Source organism: Argiope bruennichi, chromosome X2, assembly GCF_947563725.1.
Source record: "Argiope bruennichi chromosome X2, qqArgBrue1.1, whole genome shotgun sequence".
Taxonomy (NCBI): domain Eukaryota; kingdom Metazoa; phylum Arthropoda; class Arachnida; order Araneae; family Araneidae; genus Argiope; species Argiope bruennichi.
In genome coordinates, this window is record NC_079163.1 from 116,850,552 (window position 1) to 116,858,017 (window position 7,466).

A 7,466-nucleotide genomic window follows, 5' to 3' on the forward strand; every position below is an offset into this window, starting at 1 on the left:
ATTCCACTAATTTAATCCAAAATTTTGCACCCCCTGGCAATTTTACCCATATCATTTAACCCTGTCCATCCCGCCTTACTTACAATACTGCCTTATTTCCCTTTTATTGTTAAATATGCCGAGAGAAGGAGCAAGCTTTGCCTGACGTTGTTTTGCTTAGAGTGTTGCATACTATTCACAAAATATATGTTAAAGATCTTACAACTTAAAGAGTAAAGCTTAAAGTAATTCAGAAAAAAGTTAATAATTAACAGTTTGCTGTAAACCTTCTGAAATAGCATAATAATAATAACAATAGCCTTCAAATGATTATTTCAATGGAAATCACTATTTTTTAACATCGAAATATGTTATGAAAATGCATTGAATATTTTGTTAGACATGGAAAAAAAAATTGGGGAAAATGCCGTTATTCAATACTTTGAAAAGACTTACATTAATGAATAGCTCATTATTTGCTATTCCACTAATGTATGTTTGAAAAGAAAAAACTATCCTGTCCTGTCCCAAGTTAGAAAGTTGGAGAACTTTCTCCATTTTCAGTTTCCGTAGCCACCAATAGATGGCAGTACGCAATGTAGAAAACTTTCAGAATGAATTGACCGGAATTGCCGGAGCCGTCCGAGAGTCAAACACATTTTAAAATTATTTCCGAAAAATCCTTTTATTAATAAAACTCAGATATAACTACTACTAATTAATTGTTATCTAAAGTTTTCCTTAATGTAACTTACATTATCATCGTAGAATTATCAAATAGGTGAAGTAGACAAATGCTGGATTTCTCGATATAATTTTACAGCATTTGTATGATAATGTAATTTTGTGCCTTTATTTGATCTGCTGGTCATGTAAACGATCATATTAAAATTAAAATTAAGTAACTGTTAAATTTCAAAATATTGTGCTTAGGATTTTTTTTTCTTCATGTTTTTAGATCAATATTATCGGAATTCTGCATACATTTTTCTCTCTCTCTCTCTTTTATTTGGCGGAACAACTCATAAGTCAATAACCTTAGTAAGTTTAGTATTTCAGTATTTATAATCCGTAAAAAAAAAAAAAATGTATTATTTTTTATAAAAATTTTTAAAAAAAACCACTTCATTTTTTTAACACTCGACACGCCGAAACCAACTTTGTTGTAGGCAACCGCAACTAAACGCTTTGCTATTTCAGTTTGTCTTGATATTTGATACTTAAATGTTGTTTGTATAGATATTAGATTAAAATCAATTAAAAATATCTGATTTCAGAAGGGGAAATGGGCCTATCAAAACTTAACACCCAAACAGCTAAATTCGGCCCCGTTTCTGTGTTTAATTTTTTTTATTGTAAAAACAAAAGCCGGCATATTAGGCATTAATCTTCTTTGTGGGATATAAAGTCGCCACATTTTCTGAATTTCAATCCGAGATGTACGAGCAACACAAGAGGTTAATGGAGTCAGGAGAACTGGAAAAAATTCAAAAGGAGTAGAGAGAAAAAAAAAATTGTGACTATAAAATAATTGGAATGAGAAGGTTTCTTCTATGGATTCAGTAATAATACTGAGCAAAAGATTGCTGCTGCCTCAAAATTATCTTAGGTACTACATCTAAGATCCTTTACTTAGGAATTGGAATTTCTGTTTGAATTATGATTATGAATAATTTTCCTAATCAAAAGTGATGTAGATTTTTCTTGTTTTGCCTGAAGAAGGAGTCTTGAATTTGAGTTTTGGAAATTTATTAGTGGCAACTATGTAATTACAGTTGATATAAAATAAATACTTGTTTGATACGCCTAAACTCCTTTGGTGCAGTCACTAGCGTTGTATATAACATGTTAACAATGTGGACACTTTAGGACACCTAAAATAGTACCAATTATGTTGATGGTTCGGATGGAGCGGTCTATCCCTTTAAAAATCTTTGGTACAGTTCGGTAGCGAAAGACAGGAAACGGGTCCTTCGTTTTTGAAAACGAATTATTTTAGCATTAAAATGAAAAACAGTGGCGTTGTTCGCCATCCAGTTTTCCTTATACCCTTCAGAATATGCAGATAGTGGTATGATTAAACTCTTATTGCAAGATGTGGTTCATAATCTAACGTAAGGCGAAATTAAGACTTCTAGAGGGGCATTTAGGCAATTCAAATCTCAAAAACTCTTTTTCCCTTGAAATATTCAGAATGAAATATTTTTTTTATCAATTTTAATTAGGTATTTATAAGTAGATTTAAGCAGCAAATGTTGACGATTTTAGGTCTCAAAACTTTCGTAGGTCATTTTCTAAAAAGTTGGCTTCAGTATACTGCATATAAAAAAATTAATTTCAAACAAAATAATAAAAGAAGACAAAGCTTTTCTTACTAGAATCTATATAATATTTAATAACAATGCCAAATAGCTTTTAAAATTATAAACTACCACAATTTTTTAGAATAATAAAATATCATAACAAAACGCTTATAAATGGTAATCAGTTGGGGATTATTTTAATTTGAATAAGCTCAGCTTCTCGGTCTTTGTAATTAAAAAAAAGTAACAAAAAAAATTAAGTACCGCAAAAGTTTTCGAGGTCGCTCTGTCCTCTGAAGTTGTGGGGTCCTTGGCAATTGCATACTTCTATTTAATAATCTGGCCGTGTTCAAACGCATGCGTTTTACTGCACATTATGGCTCATGAAGAAATTAGATGGTAGATCACATTTGTTGGGCAGTAGGTAAATATTAGATAGCTAACATATGATATAACCTAAATGCGGGATAAACAAACACCTTCCATTTTATGTCATTCTTACAACTAAGTTGCTAGCATTAAATTTCCAACTTTCATATAAAAAGTTGTCGGAACCTTCTGGCAAACAATGGAAGCATTTATTTTTATTTTTATTACGTGTTTTTAAAGAACAGTGGTAAATTACCTTTTATGCAATACCTTTCTATCGCTCTTACAAGTGTGTAAAAACAATCTTCCCCATATCTAATCACTAAGCATACAAACGAGCCATGGGTAACTCCTATCTCGCTTGGTCAAAATCTAAACAATGGGCATAGGGGGAGAACCTGTTGAGGTGACAAATGGAAGGAGAATGAAAATCCATCGATAAGCTCCCCGTACTTCAAACAGTTTAATCCCCAGATAAATCCCGAAATTGACTACTCATAAATGGAATATCCGGTGGGTCATTTATGACCTCCTAACGGAAGAATGGAATCCACTGTTATTTGGGATACGGCGGAAATAAATGGTGCTCCGTTGTATAAATGGTGCGAGTAAGGCGAAGCTATCAGTTTCAAATAAAAGAAGTTCCGTGGATTAAATTTATAAATACAACTTGAAAATCAAAAGGAAATAATTTTCTCTCATGAAAGATTTTAATTTGTGCTGAGGAAAAGAGGTACTGCACCTGCGAGAGTTCCTTTATATTATTTATCTTTTATTATTGTGAGGCATAAAACTTATTTATAAATAAATAATGTAGCGAGATTCAATCAGTCCTACCTGCTTCTTCAGGCCGATTAAAAATATTAAAGAGGGATTTTTTTAAATATTCATTTTGACCAGATTAAAGCTAGATTTATGGCAATTAATTGTTTACCTGTTTTTATTAAAATGAATCAATTTGATTCATTCATTAAAATAAGGTTTTATGGAGAAAATAGAAGAATTTTAATCTAATTGAAATATATTTATTATTTTGACAAATTATAAAAATATTTTTTATTTACGATCTTTGTTTGCGAAATATTTTCCCTTCTTTATTTTTATGGCATTTTGCTCATAATGTTTCTTAAGTCATAAAAGAATATTCTAGTAACACTGTTACATCATCTAAATAATACATTTTCTCACAACCAATTAAATATATTGACATGGAAGCTTATGTATCAGATATGTTTAGTTTTTTTTTTATATATCCGTCTGCGAGATACAATGTCCGTGTATTTTAATCATTTTATTATAAAACTATTCAATAAATACATTTTACTAAAAGCTGTAAAAATATGTATACACGTTCGAAAATATAAAATCAAAAAGTAAGGGGAACGATAAATTTATGTTTTTAAATATTTCGTCATGAAATTATATATGAAATTTTAGCTTTGATTTATTTCACCACAGGAGCCAGAATTTGAACAGGGGAGAATCCAAGCGATGATAAAATGATGTCTCTTTATATCGCGATACAATAGCAAAGTGTTCGAAATTTTTACTTTCAGTGATTTTACTATGAGATTATGATAGGAATTTCTTTGCCAGGTGTCGATTTAAGAAAGGGAATCTTGGGTATCTTTGAAAGGTATGTATGGGTTTTAAGGATTTTTAGTCCTTCGCTCGGAGGGTGAGAAAATGCAAAAGTCATCAATTTTCTAGTGTGCGTGTTAGAAATAATTAGATAAAAGGTGGGAATTGGATTAGGAAATAAGAGAACACTTTAGAATGAAGCTATCGTGGACTAATTTTAGATAAAAATTAGGAAATTAATTAAGATTTAAATTAGATTTAAAAATATCAGTACGTATATATATAATACTGTAGCATAATATTGGCAGATGCATAGCCGAAAAGAAGAAATTTTTGGAAAAAAATTCTAGTTCACCACGGGAGGTATATTTTGTACACAGGGGAGATTGATGATAAAGAGACGCATCTGTTTACATCGTGGCGCAAGGGGCAAGTGAAAGTAATTTTTCCTTCTACGAAGGGATTTCTATCCCTTCCCTCGTAGCGTTGGAAATGAAAAAGTTAGCAATTTTATAGAGCACGTGTTAGAAATAATTAAATTAAAATGTGGAATTTGGATTAAGAAATAAGAAAAAATTACAATGAAGTAACATAGTCTAATTTAATATAAAAATTAAGAAATGAATTAAGATGTGAATAAGATTAAGAAATATCTGGTAATAACATTTTGAATCAATTAAACCGACTCACTCGATAAATCAAGTTTTAACTATAATCGATATCTAGGAGATCGATAACACTTCATCCTGCTTATTTTACGTGCCACTGGAAAAACAAAATTATAGCGATTTACTGAGAAAGATAAATTTTTTGCTGCCCTTGAACTTCCATCTTACTTCTTAATCCATATAATTATCCAACCTCTTAATTAGATGCCGTTTTCTATTTTTTAAGATTTTTTTTGTTATTTTAATCCTTATACTATCTGTTTTCAGACGTTTAAATCCTTCGCACCTTTGCGCAGGAACCAGTCGGATTTATCTTTAAAAAAAAAAAAAAACATGGAGTGAGATAAGAGATGAAGGATGTCTATTTTTTCTAAAAAAAATGTATAGAAACATTACAAATAATAAAATAAGATAAAATGTTTTTAATAAAGGAAAATCGTAATTGAAAGAAATAGCTAAAAGAAAAAAACGCATAATAAAAAAATTACGGAAAAGTACTCTTCTTAATCTGTATATCACCTCTTCCACGGAATATAATCCTGCAAAAATGAAAGAGGTAGATTTTTAAAATGAAAATTAAGAACGAAAAAGAAATTAATTAATTTATTATTTCGATATTTGCCAAGTTAAAAATCAAAAATGGACTTATCATTGTATGCTAAAGAACTATAGAAAGCAGATACCCTCTAGAAGAGTCAGTGTTAATCTATTTTTCTGGAGAAATCTAGAAAACTACTACTAGTTTTTATTTAACTTACTAGATTACAATTAAGCTAATAAGTTTGATATGCATAAAAAATAAATGACTCAAAATAATTTACCATTTCTTTAAGTGCATCCAAAACTTCCGTAAAATGATTCTTGTCGTGAAGTTAATAAATTTCTATACGTAACGTAATATTACCTATTAATTGCATTTTGATTTCGAGTGAAAATCTCTCAGCTCAGGTAAACCCGATTTTAAAAAATTAGATAAATGATTGAAAATTTGACAAAAGAAATTGAATAAAGCCTAAAATCTGTTTCAAACCGGCAGGGTTTATTGATTTAAGTTTCTATCCAAAAGAAAACGCGTTAAATGCTTATAAACGTACAGATACAACAGCAACAAAAAAGTAACCTTATTCGAGTTCAGATTTGTTTGTTTAATGCCCTGTTTTTAAAAGTAACAAGAGACTAATTCTGAATGGATCTAGAACATTTCGCACCGTAGTCAAATGACAAGGAGGACACCTAAACCGACATTTCTCTTTCTAACACACTGGGTTTCATTCGTCTAAGTAGTAGCGTTTTGAGATATCATATTCACATCAGACAAATTTAACTCCAAAAATGCGTTTTTCGGACGCAGAGAAACAAAACATGGAAATTTCTTAAAATTTTGAAGTCGAATTTTTTTACAATTACAATACTTTAAATATTTTATATACGAGAAAGTAAAAATCATTGGGCTTTAGAATTCCGCCTATTTCAAGTTTATATAACGCTGCTTTTCATCATGAGTTATAGATATTCCGGTGCTCGATTCAATGTAATATCAGCGATGAACCAAAACCTTTGGGATTTTATTGCTTTTTTCCCCAACATATATCAAATTTCAGATGATAACAAGTCACGTAGTTTCTCCGTTTTTTAAGTGACTGATAGATTTATAGCAACTGCAACTGGATGAGGCACTGGGTTCACGCTCTCTGCAGTCGACAGATGATCCATTTATTACTGATGTTAAGTATTAGATTAATGTCTTATAATAAAGCATGTACGTAAATCTAACTCTCGGGAGCAGGGAGCATTCGGGTTTCCATCAAATATATATGCGACCTTAAGGACTAAGGGTAACAAAGTAGCAATTTTAGTTCTTTATTAAAAACTTAGCATCTTAAGCTCATTCATAAAAAATTCTGGTGAATCATGTTTGAGTTAAGTGCTTCGTTAAAAAAATGTAGGAAACGTTTTAATCTTTAAAACTTAATTTGAAATAGGCTTTGCAAGTAGGAAACCTTCGGCAGGTATATTTACTTTTTCTACCATTTTTCCGGGAAATACAAAACCATTAACAAACTATAAGAAATTGTAGTGGTGGTTACAAATATGGTTACAATTTACGGAAAAATTCAGAGCAGTGATATTTGGATTGATGGATCTGCATCAGTATTTAACAATCATGTATGGAGGTTGTTGCTCTTGTACGTGCGCTTCAATGGTGCATGAATCAGATTTTGATTGAACTGCGCCACTTTTCTGTAATTTTGAAACCTTTGGAAGATAGATGTGTAGCTTTACGATTTCCTCGAGAAATACAAAATCGTAACCAATTTATAAGGAATTACAGATAATTGATATCCTGTGGGATTCCGATTTATGGAAAAAATCAGCACAGTGATTTTCGGGTTCTTATAAATATTTATCAGCCAAATGTGAAGGCAGTCGTATGCGCACTTTAATGGGGCAATAATCATGTTTTGGTTGAGCAGCGAAACAAATGTGAAAACAATAAAAGAAATTCGAGGAAGGATGTTATTTTCTTAATTGGAAGTACAATAAACGCTCGATTTAATAGATCGCA